Source organism: Amblyomma maculatum, chromosome 2, assembly GCF_055883805.1.
Source record: "Amblyomma maculatum isolate TAMU_Amacu chromosome 2, ASM5588380v1, whole genome shotgun sequence".
Taxonomy (NCBI): Eukaryota; Metazoa; Arthropoda; class Arachnida; order Ixodida; family Ixodidae; genus Amblyomma; species Amblyomma maculatum.
Window position 1 is genome coordinate 154,888,808 of NC_139345.1, and position 14,535 is coordinate 154,903,342.

Below are 14,535 nucleotides of genomic sequence, written 5' to 3' on the forward strand. Positions count from 1 at the left end.
CTTGATGTGTACAGCTCCCAGAAGTGCACGAAGGCGAGGTTTGGCCTGGTGTTTAAGAGAGCGATTAGCCTGGCAGGTAAGAACCCACTAATAATAGCCGGCGATTTTAATGCCAGACATCGAGAATGGGGTTACACGACCAGCAGCCCGAAGGGTCAAACGCTGTTGGAAAATATCAATGCGTCAAACCTCTACATCGCTAATGACATTAGATGCCCGACGAGGGTGGGCAACAGTGTGTCAGCGGACTCAAACCCGGACTTGAGTCTCTGTCATAGAACTGGCATAGTCAAGTGGACGAAATAGCATCAGGATCTAGGTAGCGACCACTACGTGCTAGAGGTAGAACTAAGTAGGAAAGTGAGCGTTAAGCCCGCTGTGTATCGGACGGAAACCCAAGTGGATTGGGATAAATTCAGACAGATCAAAGAACGGGAAGAAATTGGAAATATAGAGTGCATTCAAAATTGGGCCGCCCAATTAAATGCCCATGTAAACGAGGCCACCGAAGAAATTAAAGACAAAGCTCTTCCTGAGGCGATGGATAGCAGGCTATTCGGCATGTTCAAGAAAAAAAAAGAAGAGCTAACGAAGAAGCTCAAAAAGCAAAAGTGGAACCGAACTCTCAGAAGAGAGATAGCCGGACACAACGTCCAAATAGAAAAACACGCCCGGAAATTTGAGTCGCAACGTTGGGATAATAAATGCGACGAGATGGAGGGCACCATGAATGGGGTCAAGACCTGGCAACTGCTCAGGTTCCTGATAGACCCTAGTAAGTCCAAAACGGCCGCCAACATAGGACAGGTCAAGGCGAGGTATAACTTTAAGGGTACAGACAAACAGCTCATTGACAAGCTCAAGTCCAGGTACGTAGCTCCCCCCGCCACAGAGCATTACATAGATTACAACGGACCGGCAAACAGCGAGCTTGACGCATCCATAACAGTGGCAGAAGTCAGAGCGGAGCTGCACGGCCTAAAAAGACGCTCGGCCCCTGGGCCGGACCTCGTTAATAACAAGATGCTCGCAAATCTGGACGACGAGTCTATCAATGCCCTAACCAGATATTTAAATCAGGTGTGAGAGAGTGGTCAAGTACTCCAAGAGTGGAAGAGGGCTAAGATCACCCTAATCCACAAGCCGAGAAACCCACCGGGCTTGGAGAATCTCCACCCGATATCACGTTAAGATGATTTAAATTTCTTTTCTCGGTAAAAAGCGCTGAAGATGATGTCAGGCTTTTTATTTACGCCATTTCTCCTAAATTACACTTGTAGTATTCGCCTGCACTGCATATATTAAACCACACAAGCGGGCTTCTATCATTTAAAAATACTGTTAATTTAATGGTTGCGTTGTCTAATTTTTACTTGCTGTTGCTTTTTGTACTTAAATAAATCTGTATTTTTCTATGTCCCGCTGCAAACGGAAAGTTTCTTTCGCCAGTTAGTATAAATCAATACAAATGTGGTTGTTTCACTATTCAGAAGTCCTTCTTAGCATACGAAATATTGAAATATATAAAAATAACTTTATAGCATTTATAGCAAGAAAACGTCCGTAAGCAGCTTCCTAAATTCTACGTAGTATACTTACACAATGCTAGCCCTTGCAATTTACCAAATTCTGTTCTTCCTTGTAGACCTTTTGAAAAGGCGTCACGCCCCATGATTTCCGTGGTGCGGGCCTCTCAATCGCGTTCATTTGATGCTCATTTCGACCTTTTATAAGCCCAGCCTTTTTTGGTGATCAGTAATAATAATATTAGTAATTCATGCTGTCATAATCTGAACTACAATCTGCAGGCGAGCCTAGAAGTCCTGCTGTCATGTATAGGCCAACCGTATGCCGGTGAAAAACAAATTTGCGTCCCATGTCAATCCGTTTATTTATTTTTTTTTGACACCTTTAAAGCACTTATAGCGACACTTGGTTATAGTGACAGGGGTGTTTGCAGTAATAAGGATGATGTTTACTTCTAGTCAACATGCATCTTAAACCTTAGAACTCTGCACAATTTCAATCGACTGTGCAATAAACTGAATGTGGTACATTTCCTCGCTCAAATCTTTACTGAAACCGCGGCTTAACATCAATGTCGCCGTTTATTTTTCTGAACGCAAACAATATAAGCTTTGCATTTTAAAAAAATATGTATTTAAAAGATACTTTTGAGCTGTTACTATAAGCTAAAAAGGTTTGGGGTTTGTTAGTGAACTGTCATCACCTGGTAACAGCAGAACAGCACATGCGACTGATATGTTTTTCTCTCTTACGGTGTGTGAGAACTAGGTGACGCGTTGTTCAGCGTGCAGTGCTGTTTGAACGCCTCTATCTAATCACCGAAAATATCACTGCAAACACCTGAACTCATGTTTTTTGCTTCTTGCGATAAGTCCTCGGGGCGTGTTTGGCACAAGATACGGGGGACTGTAGTGGTAATGAGCTTTGGATAAGTATTTTCAATATATAAATCTGCTTTATAATAATGCAATTATGGTGGAATCCAAACGGGCTGCAGTAAGTTTAGCGTAGTGCAATGCACATTGACAGTGACCGCGCTGAGCAAAATCTTCATACATGTTTCAAAACAGAAGCAATTTTGTCTACGCAAATGAATTGAACATCTTCGCTTGAAAAGTGGCTGAGATATTTAATTGACGGGCTTAAATTAGGTTCTGGACTGCATTTGTTCAAGCCATAATTGCATACTGATCCTGAATTTTGCACAAATGTTTGCATACAAACGTTGAAACTCGTTGATAAATGAACTCGCCCCTCTTTCTTTTTATATTATCTCATTTTGTGTATTCAAGCGGAAAAAAATGAAGTCGGATTTAAGTGGTATATGCTGAATATTTATTCAGAAAAACACGTTTAATGATCAAATAAGAATTTAGCCGCTATAAATTGTTTTTCAAACAATATCAGTTACTGTTGGATGAGTGCACGCCAAGTCCATGGCATCTATAATGCGAGTAATGCCGAACCCTGACTCGCACATGTTAACAAGTGTGCGAAGGTGTTCGAGGGCATACGGATTCTTGGAAAGCCGGAAGCAGTTTTCATTGAAATGCTGTACCGCCTTCTCGTAACAGTCGAAGCTGCTGAGCGAAAGCTTCGTCCGCAGAAGCGACGTGGCGGTTTCAGGGTTTCCATCGGATAAATAGGTTGCAATTTCACTCACTTTCTCTCTGAGGAATGACCTGTTCCGAATGGCTTTTTGGAGTTTAATCATCGCTTCTCGTTTTGTGACGCTGTCGCTTGCCTTTTCCAACTTGTTTCTTAGAATGGCAAGTGGGACGTCTCGGCTGGAGACAGGATCACGTGACGACTTAGGGTATTCAATTGGTTCTGCCTGCTTATCACCTTGAAATTCACTCAGTGAAAGCTTCCCCAACCTGAGGTCACCGTACTCCATGACGTGGCTTGTGTTGGTCTCTTTTTTCACCAGCTTGAACTGGTCGATGAGGGTTTCCTTGTGCAGGTCTTCCTTGTCCGAATCCTCCATCCAGTTTACGCTGTAGCAGTCACCCAGGTAGGTATCTCGCTTCTCGTCCAAGTAGCACGCGTAAGATGACTCTTCAGGATTAGCTGCGGTCGTGGCGTAGACGTTCACGTTGTCCGGTAGGAGACCGTGGAACATCGAACCTGACTCACAGGCCTCAATGTAGATCACCATCTTCGCAAACTTGTTCTCCTTGTGCATTTTCTTGATTACATTCACAAAAGGTTGGGCGTGAAGCTCGTCATTGGGAAATGCTATCAACCCTGGTGCTCCATGGTCAGCAAAGTTGACAAAAATATGATCGTTGGGACCACTGGCAATGACCTTGCCGCTACCACCTTTCACTTTCTTGCCTTGGAGGATATCAAGAAAGTTTTGGGGGCTCACCAGATCTCCAGTGTAGTCTTTTGGGACTCCTGGGTAGACGTTCTTTCCGTTGGGATGGTTGATTATCACTCCAGGTGTCGGATTCTCGGTGCTATTGGCGATGTCGTCGTACATCATCACCACGATGCGCTCGTCCGGGATACCGTGGTTGTGGAGCACGTGATAAGCATGACATATGTCTGCTTGATGCCTGTAGTTGTAGTAGCCATTAGAGCCGGCAACAAGAAGTGCCCACAGCTTTGGCTCGGCGCTTCCTGCTTGGTTGAAAGCTTCAGGCGCTGCGGCGGTGAGTGTAATTGAGGCCAACAGAGGCAGCAGAAATGACCGTGAGAGTGCCATGCTTGGTGAGCACTGAGCGAACAGGACTCTGGGCAGAGCTCTTATAGGCATGACCACGAGTTGCGAAATTTTCATAGATCCTTGGGTGCTGCTACGGAGGCAGGTAGTAACGCTTTTCGCACTCGAACATTTATCGCAGAAGAGCAAGAGAGATAAAGAGAGTGAAGAGAGAGAGAGATGTGCTATATATCAGCGGAGATAATATTTCACCTCCTCACTGCGTCAGACACTTCGCTGACGCGTTGCAGAAAACTGGCATTTGCTAATCGGAGAGAATAGAGCTCGAACTGGAAGAAATTTATGTTGCTTCTGTTCCGGAACTACATCAGCTCGCAGTCGATTACATCAGCGCAGCAGCACTCCTTCAACTGAATTTTCTTACTGATCATAAAAACCCGCTAAGATTTCTTGAACTATTTCAGTGCTCTGTTGTCTTGCGGACGATGCGAACCATTTGTACTGGGCACGTTAAATGCTTGTTTGCTATCCCTCTAGATTTGCGCTCAAAACGAGATAGAGAGTATGAAATAGAGCTACAAAGTTCGGCCCATGCGAATATAGGAACAAAAGCGGAGAATAACGTTTTATTAAACATGCTATTGCTCATGAGAAGTATAGTATAAATAATGTGCCCCTAGAAACAACTAGCGAAAAAATTTTGCCACATGTTGCTGGGCGTATTAAGCTAAGGCAACTGCCACATACCTAAATATATCATGCTCATTTATTTTCTACAGTTAGATTTAGAATATTGTGTCATTAGTATATTAGGCTCACATTTTTGTTCCATATTGTACTTAGCCATTAAAAAAGAGGGCAAACGCTATGAACATCCCTCAGTTCATTGCTTATCATATCTCAATTCTTTGCAAAAATAAAACTAATGCAAGGTGTAGGGGAAAAAAAAACGCTAGCAGCACCTACATACATCTACATTCGAGGACATTGGAGGACTATTCTGCCCGTTCTTAGAAAGAAAACAACAAAAGCTGCACATTGCAAGCTCCACAAACTTTACAACGAACAAAAAAGCGTTTTTAACAACATTGCTCTGCGTTTTTTATACGTTTATCTCTTAGGAGGGACGGCCTTTTTATCTATTTTTGGAAAGCCCAAAATTGTGCACTCTTTCCGCACCGCTTCTAGAAGGAATATTTCCTGCTGAATGGCGACCATGCTTTACAATTGGTGCCCTATTTTCTTTTCTTCCTAAAACAGGCTAACATCAGGATATTCCAGGGTGTGCGAATGCAAGCACAAAACTAAACCAAGAGATCGCAGTTGAATCGTACGAGATTCATGCTTTCAATTTTGCTGCACGATATCATGCTGTATGCAACGTAAGCAACTGTACTCGTTACTTTGAATATCTGCTGCACAAAGTAGATTTAGACTGTAGGGAGGCCTCTTCAGATTGCCTCATGTGTTGCGAATGCAAAAGCATTCGCTACTCATTTTGAGTTCTGTTCAGGGTCATGGATCACCCGACGTGCATACAAACTGCTTCTTGTTCACAAGACGCACAGATTTACGTTGAAATACTTGTAGCGTGTTTTGCACGGAACCTTCTCGAGGATAGTGGATTCTATTTTCGTCTATGACAGAAAATATATATTCAAGGAAAGTCAGGGTATAGACTTGAGTGTTGTGGGGTTTCGAAATCCGTCTCGAGGTCCTGCAGCTGACGATACGAGCTTTTCAGTGTCGTTTTATCTTGGGCGCCGGCTTTCGTGGGTGATATGGCATTTATTATATTTGCTTTAAAATATTGCAAAACAAATAAAACAAACAGCTTTGTTTTCGTCCCCCCAGTTTCGTAACCACAAGAGGCTGTCTGGCTGCCCAGTTGCAGACATTTGTATGAAGGAATTGATGGCATACGCCTGTGCCAAACTTTAGCTGCTACTTCAGCGGCCTTATTGCATAGTACCTTCCGCAATTTAGTTTAAGTGGCAATCTGTGACTGCTCATTTCGTTTCCAAAGAACATTTTTTGTGCAAATAGGAGCATTCCGCACGTATTGAGAGAGACGGGGCCCTCTTCGGTAAAATAATCAAAAGTGCGTTAGGGACATTGCGTGCAAATGAGAAGAACCACATATATAAGTAGATCTCTGAGCTTCTAATGAACGTTCTTGCAAAGGATGTCGTTTAAATGAAAGATAAATATTTAAAGTATTTTAATCACTAATTATTGATATTCGGGCTCACCGCAGTGTATAACGCATACAGGGACATGGTCTTTTTTTAAGCTACCAACAATGCTCAAGTCTGTCTTATCTTGAGAGATTTAGGAATCCTACTTTTATGATGTCGCACATTTCTTTGTTAAATCTAAAAGTAAAGCAATGCATAAGGACCATTTGGGATCAAATGAATATCTGAAAAGTAAACGCTACGCTTCAAAAGCTGTCAGCTGGAAATAAATATAAGCCGCCTAATGTCCATCTCCCTCAATATGTGAGGGCATTTTAAATTATGCACAGGCAAGGCGAAATAGTTTTGAACGCAGAACGTAGCAACCACAGGCGCTCAACATGTTCCCCTCCCCCTGAATAAAGAACAATAGTGAAGCAGCATTCATAGCTAAGGAACGATGTCTGCTTGAAAATCTCGAAAATATGCGGTTTTTAATGAGTTTATTTCTATACCATAAGAAATCATTTTATTCTGCCACTCATTATGTTTAAGATGAAATCTGAAAAGGATTAGTAAGGCGAAAGAGAGGGGATGTTCCAGTTGCATTCCAACATTTTTTCAATACAAAGTACACTACGTATACACAATTTTTACTGCACTATTATGAACTACAATACAAGCAAGTGTCTGACACATGTAGGTTAACAAATCGACATTTATTTTATAGCTTTATATATATACTGGACCCGCTGCCACTGGATTAAAATAGCCAGCCGCAAAGCATGAAGCCTGGCAACGTTGCCTCCTATTGCGAAAAGCGTAAATGAAAACTTAGCTTTCAAGTAGCCACTACGCTGGCTTGTGCACGAGACAATGATGGGAGGGGAAATGAACGGTCGAACCTGTCGAAATATTGGATGCCGTGAGGTAGGGTTAAGTACCTCTCAGTCTTGATTGCAGCAGAGGAGGTAAAACAAATATATCGTCGGCGGTAGTGCAGAATTGCGACACTGATGACGGTAATCGGTTAACTATTGCTGAAAAACATAAGCATAAGCATAAACTATACTACAGGACTTTTTTCTTTTTTTCTGAGCAAACCGCTGCTTCCTTCGCGTAGTGGCCTTGTGTTCTGCATTTGTTTCTGTATACGCCCGAGTGGTAATGCGTTAAATTCAGTTGATTGCGCAAGCAATCAGCCATAAATGCCGCCTTGCTTGCATCAATCAAAATGTTCCCGGCTAAAAGAAAAAAAAAAGTTTATTAGATATGCAGAATTAGCATCTTTTAATACCGCTTTCAACCAGTGGGTATGTTTGTGGAGGTAATAAATTTTATTTTTTGTCTAAAGTTTTCCCAAGATACTAACTTGAGGAACGTTGCGAATAATCTTGAGCATTTGCATATACCGCCGATACATGACTATTATATTAAGTTTATATATATCGTATAATGATTATGGTTGGCTGGTTTGTGGGGTTTAACGTCCCAAAGCAACTCAGGCTATGAGAGACGCCATAGTGGAGGACTCCGGAAATTTCGACCACCTGGGGTTCTTTAATGATTATGATATGGCATTACACTAAATGAGTTTTTAACAAAAGAGAAACTATACAAGCTTTAATCTCACCATACGAACCATACCAACGATGGGTTATGAGAGACTGCATAATTAAGGTTTCAGGAATAGTTAAGATAACCTGCTGAGTTAGGATGGCTGACGTTGCACAACAGAAGAACGTTGGCGTTCAGACGGAATCGTTTAAAAACTAAACTAAGTTGTACTAGGCGTGTAAGGGTTTCAGTTCTTTATTTTATCTCTTCTAGATTAGCAGGATTTAACAGAGAAAGTGAAGCACTGCACTGCGCACGGAACGCGATGAATGGATTAACATTTCAAATGCCGCCACTGAGACTCCACGCAACCGGGTCTCAAGAAGCACGCGTTCGCGCTGAGGGTGCGCTCAAGGAAATCTCTTTTTGGGCAAGTTGGAAGCCGTAGGTGTATGGTGCGCTTTTCGCCCCTTCCTTTAGCCATAATATATCTCACATAAGGAGCTTTGTTACCGCTTTTGTGGCGCTGCGCCAGTCATATAATAAAATTATATAGTTTTATTCTCTGCTGATTTTCAAGGTGAACAGAAGACAATTTTAATGCGCTTTATTTAAAAACATGGCTTCGCAAGAATTCTTAATCTTAGGCTTAGCTTATTTACTTCTGAGAAATGCTTATTTACTTATGAGCGCGGTAAAAACTTCAGAAGCAGCCTTTTGCTACTTACTACTAGCTTCATCTATATATATCGATATGTTCATAAACCACTGAAGAGTTTAACATGACAAAACAAGTGTAGTATATGACATGACTAGTTTCGCATACCATTATCATCGCCAGCCAGATTAATGCCATTACAGCGCGAAGGCCTCCACATCTTACTCCAATTAACTCGGTCCTGGGCTAGCTGCATACATTTGACCTCTGTGAATTTCTAAACCTCATCCGCCCACCTAACTTTCTGCCGCTCTCTGCTGAGCTTTCCCTCTCTTGTAATCCAATTTGCTACTCTTAGCGACCATCGGCTATCGTCTCTTTGCTCTACATGTTCTGCCCATGCCAATTTCGTCTCATTCATTTCCCCTCGACTCTCAATAAATGAGTTCTGTCGATAACCTACTCTACACACTTCCTACCAGCAAATGTTACACCTACCATTTTTCCTTCCATAGCTCGGTTTCAGCCATTATAGTGTTATAGAACTTTATGAAATCATTTCAATTAGGCAGTGACACAGACAGGCACCAACAGCGATAATGTACTTTCCTAAACCATGTGTCACGCTTACTTGCCTCTGACATAGGAAGTAGTGATTTGAATTTTTAACAGCGGTGTTTATGCTCCTGCAAGCGAAATATGTTTAATAAAGTAATAAGATCTCTGCATAGGTGCAAAGGATTTACTGGTGGGCAAAAACACCTCTTTCTCCAGCGCGAGCTTCATTCTAGAAATCATCGATCGGCTACTTCTAGCATAATCTTACACTGTTTAGTCTAATCAATAAATGCACATCCGCATGAAAAAAAGCCGCCGACACTCGGTAAAAAAAAATACATTCATCACACCTCAAGGTCAGAGTTTCAGCCTAAATATAAATGAAGATTTTAAACTCTCAACATGACTTTCTGACTACCCTTGGATATCAAGCTAACGGGACCAATCTCCGTCGAAAAATATTGCAAAATATTGCTTTTGTCATAGCAGAATTTTTGTACGATTTTGGGCAGTAAACCTGTGTGGGAGCAACAATATCTGTAGTAACTTCATAATTTTCTCTTGTTGGAACAAAAAGGTAGTACAAAACTACAGAATACTGAAAAATACTAGAGAAAATCTGCAGAACTGCAGAAGACTACAACAGAACGTAAAAAGTTTGAGATTGCAACACAACTATATTCCCCGCCGGGGTGGGGCAGTGGTCAGACACCCGACTACTGCCCGGAGTTCCCGGGTTCGAACCCGACCACGGCGGCTGCGTTTCGATGGAGGCGAAACGAAATGGCGTCCGTGTGCTATGCGATGTCAGCGCACGTTAAAGATCCCCAGGTGGTCGCAATTACTCCGTAGCCCTCCACTACGGCTCCCCTTTCTCTCTTTCCACTTTCCCTCCCACCTTCAACCCTTCCCTTACGGCGCGGTTCAGGAGTCCACAGAGCTAGTGCGACAGATACTGCGTCTTTCCCTTCCTGTGAATCAATTATTATTAATATTGTGAAGAGGAAGAAGTGCACAAGGAACATGCCAGTCAGTGGCATCGTGATCGCTGCGCGTGCTGGATCTGACTGTGTTCGCTGCTGATCTGCTCAGTCCTGCTGATCAAGTCCTGTTGATCTGCTGAATAAACCCCCCATTCTTACATTTGGTGGAGGTGCCGGTCAAGATCTATCCTCTCGCCCTGGAACTCCGCAGCCGTACATTACCACATCCTGCGATGCCTGAGGACGTCAACCACCTAGCCGTACAAGTTGGCTCGGCCATCATCTGTCCCGGCTCCCTCCGCCAGCGAGACCCCGCCATCTTCAGCGGCACTGACGACCACGATGTCGAGGACTGGCTCATATCCTATGAACGAGTGAGCGTTTACAACAAATGGGACGCGGAAACAAAGTTAAGCAACGTCATTTTCTATCTCACTGGCGTAGCAAACCTATGGTTTCGAAACCATGAAGCGGACATTCCATCATGGTCCGCGTTTAAAGCCAGCTTCTCTGACGTTTTCGGCCGACCAGCTGTGAGGAAACTCCGCGCTGAACAGCGCATGCGTACGCGGCATCAGCAAGTTGGCGAAAATTTCACGAGCTATATCGAGGACGTCGTCGACTTGTGCAAGCGCGTTAACCCACACATGTCATAGGCCGAGAAGATCAAGCACATTCTGCAAGGCATCGATGACGATGCCTTTCAGATGCTGTCGGCTCGAGATATCCGCACCGTCGCGGAAGTGGTCACACTGTGCCAAAGTTATGATGAACTGCGGAAACAAAGGGCCATAACTCGCGCGAACACCATGCACTCTGAGTCCCTTGCTGGCCTGACAGATGTAGGCGAACATTCTGCGCTCCTGCCACAAAAAAAGAGCTTCATTCGGGAAGAAGTTGCTCGGCAGCTCTCCCTTATATCCTGCCATGAAGAACCTTCCTCACACCTAGCTCCCAGTTTACGCCACATTATTCAAGAACAGGTAGCTGAATCTCTTCGTCCAGCCCCGCAACCCATGCCTGTTACAGCGCCGTTAACATATGCGGCTGTCGCGGCCCGACCGCCACCTACATATGCTCCACCGCCACCTGCCTACGTTCAGCCGCCTCCTGCGCCTGCGCGAGAACCTGCGCAGTTTATGCGACCGGCTCCAAGACCACGTAATCCCTGGCGCACGACGGATAACCGGCCAATTTGTTACACTTGCGGGCTTGCTGGACACATTTCTCGTTATTGCCGCAACCGTCTCCCGGTGTCGGCACCACCTACTCATGGTTCTGCATACTGGTCTCCGACGCCTCAGTATTCTGCGACTACTGAGCCTCCAGCCCGCCCTCAGTTCTCCCCAGACCGCTCAGCCATATCCGACCGCCGTTCACCGTCGCCGCGACGCCGCTCTATCTCTCCGATGAGACGTCGACAGAACGCTTCACATGAGGAAAACTAGAGGCCGCAGTTCTTGAGGCGAGAACTGCGACCCAGTCGAACTTTCCAAGTCCTCATCTGTCGCCGACAAACCTAATTGAAGTTTTCGTCGAGGGTGTTGCTGTCATGGCTCTAATTGACACTGGTGCTGCGATTTCGGTAATGGACGCCAAACTATGTCGCACTTTAAAGAAAGTGAAGACGCCAATTGCGGGACTTTCGTTGCGAACGGCCAGTGCTCAGCATATCAAGCCTTTATCAGCGTGCACTGCTAGAGTAGTTATCCAGAATTCCCTTTATACGATTGAGTTCGTCGTGCTGCCAAGTTGCTCGCACGCTGTAATTTTAGGCTGGGATTTCCTGTCGCGTCATGCTGCTATTATCGATTGTGCTCGAGCTGAAGTGGGGTTCTCGACTGTGCACGATGCCTTACCAGACGCTGATCAATCAAATTCCGGTGCTAAAGCCCTCGTCGCCGAAGATATCGACCTTCCTCCCTGCTCTTCAGTGCTTGTTCGTGTCGCTTGTGCATCTATTAGCGATGACACCGTTCTCTTCACACCAGCCATTACTTTCCTGCGCCGCAAGTGCTTTCCATTGCCCTACGCAGTGCTCGCTATTTCAGCTGGCCTCTCCATGTTATGGGTCTCTAACCCATTTACCTCCCCTACTGCTTTGCGCCATGGTGAATGCCTCGGAAGTATCCAGCCAATCGCATCTCTTCTGATCTCTGAGGAACCTGACGACGCGCCGCACTGTGCCGTGACTGCGCTCAGCCCCCCTTCACCTGCGCCCGCTCCCCCCTCTACAGACTTTTTCCTCCGTTCCATCGATGCCGATCTTTCTCCAGAGCAGCGCACTCAGCTTTTGAACCTACTACATCACTTTCGCTCCTCCTTCGACTCTCATCAAAGTTCTTTGGGTCAAACTTCTACAGTCACTCATCGCATCGACACCGGCACCGGCACCCACGCACCACTACTACAGCGCCGCTATCGTGTGTCTGGAACCGAACGCCAGGCTATTGAAGAGCACGTCGACCTAATGATCCAGAATGGCGTGATTCAGCCCTCAAGCAGCCCTTGGGCCTCACCTGTTGTCCTTGTTAAAAAGAAAGATGGTTCTATCCGCTTCTGTGTCGATTATCGCCGCCTTAATAAGATTACGCGAAAGGACGTCTATCCTCTCCCACGCATCGACGACGCTCTCGATTGTTTGCAAGGCGCCGAACTCTTTTCTTCCCTAGATTTACGTTCCGAGTACTGGCAAGTCCCCTTGGAAGCGGCTGATCGCCCCAAAACTGCCTTTGTAACTCCCGACGGCTTGTACGAATTCACAGTTATGCCGTTTGGCCTTTGTAATGCTCCGGCAACATTTGAGCGGATGATGGACACCATTTTGCGTGGCCTAAAGTGGAAGACATGCCTCTGCTACCTCGATGACATTGTCGTCTTTTCTCGTGAATTTGACACACACCTCTACCGTCTGAAGCACGTTTTGACCTGCCTATCTGATGCCGGACTGCAGCTGAATTTGAAAAAATGTCGTTTTGCCGCCCGCCAGCTCACCATTCTCGGCCACGTTGTTTCCAAAGAAGGTGTATCTCAAGACCCTGCCAAACTTCGTGCCGTAGCAGCCTTTCCCAAACCGACTTCCATCCAAGATCTACGTAGCTTCCTCGGGCTGTGCTCTTACTTTCGCCGCTTTATTAGGAATTTTGCTTCCATTGCTGCTCCCTTAACTTCTGTCCGGCAGTTCCGACCTTTCGTCGTGGTCACCAGCGTGCGATGATGCCTTCAATGTTTACGACACATCCTCACGGCACCGCCTGTCCTACGTCACTTCGACCCCACAGCGACTACTGAGGTCCACACAGACGCCAGTGGTATTGGTCTCGGCGCTGTGCTCGCTCAGCGCAAAGCAGGTTATACTGAATACGTGGTCGCCTATGCTAGCCGTACACTCACGAAGGCTGAATCCAATTACTCTGTCACTGAAAAAGAATGCTTAGCGATTATTTGGGCTCTTACTAAATTCCGCCCTTACATCTATGGTCGCCCATTTGACGTAAAGACGGACCACCATACGCTTTGCTGGCTTTCCTCACTGAAAGACCCGTCCGGCAGACTGGCAAGATGGGCTCTTCGCCTTCAGGAATATGATGTCTGCGTTGTTTACCGCTCTGGCCGCAAACATCACGACGCCGATGCACTTTCCCGCTGCCCTCTTACAGCTGAGGTCGCGAGCCTTTCCCCTTCCGACGATTCCCCGCCATCGCTTCACATCAATGACATGCCGTCATCGCAGCGGCAAGATCCTTCGATAAACTCTATCCTCGATTTTATCTCCAATCCTACAGCTGCTTCTCCATCGCGTGCTCTCCGCCGCCATGCTTCCCACTTCGCCATTCGTAATAACCTCCTCTACCGCCGCAACTACTGCCCAGATGGCCGCAAGTGGTTGCTAGTTATTCCCCGGCAGCTACGTTCGCAAATTTGTGACTATTTCCACGCTGACCCACAATCCGGTCACGCGGGCGTCTTCAAGACATACACTCGTCTCCGGCTGCGTTACTACTGGCGGGGTATGTACACCTTTGTACTCAAGTACGTTCGCTCATGCCTCACCTGTCAACGTCGCAAACCATCTCCTCAACGTTCTGCTGGAGAGTTGCTGCCGTTATCCAGCCCACCACGTCCTTTCGACCGCGTCGGCATTGACTTGTACGGGCCGCTTCCCTACACTGCGGCCGGCAACCGCTGGGCTATCGTAGCCGTTGATCATCTGACGAGGTATGCAGAAACCGCCGCACTTCCATCTGCCACAGCGTCAGAAGTAGCTTCCTTCATTTTGCAGCGATTTGTTTTTCGCCATGGCGCACCTCGAGAGCTGCTCAGCGACAGAGGACGCGTTTTCCTGAGTGACGTTGTGAAAGCCTTGCTCACCAAGTGCAACATTATTCATAGAACCACCTCCGCCTA

The 14,535-nt window shown here is 45.7% G+C and overlaps 1 pseudogene; it reads right to left on the reverse strand.

Moving 5' to 3' along the window:
• Window positions 1-2,839: 2,839 nt before the first annotated feature.
• LOC146200218 (legumain pseudogene) lies at window positions 2,840-4,263 on the reverse strand (annotated as a pseudogene).
• Window positions 4,264-14,535: the final 10,272 nt, after the last annotated feature.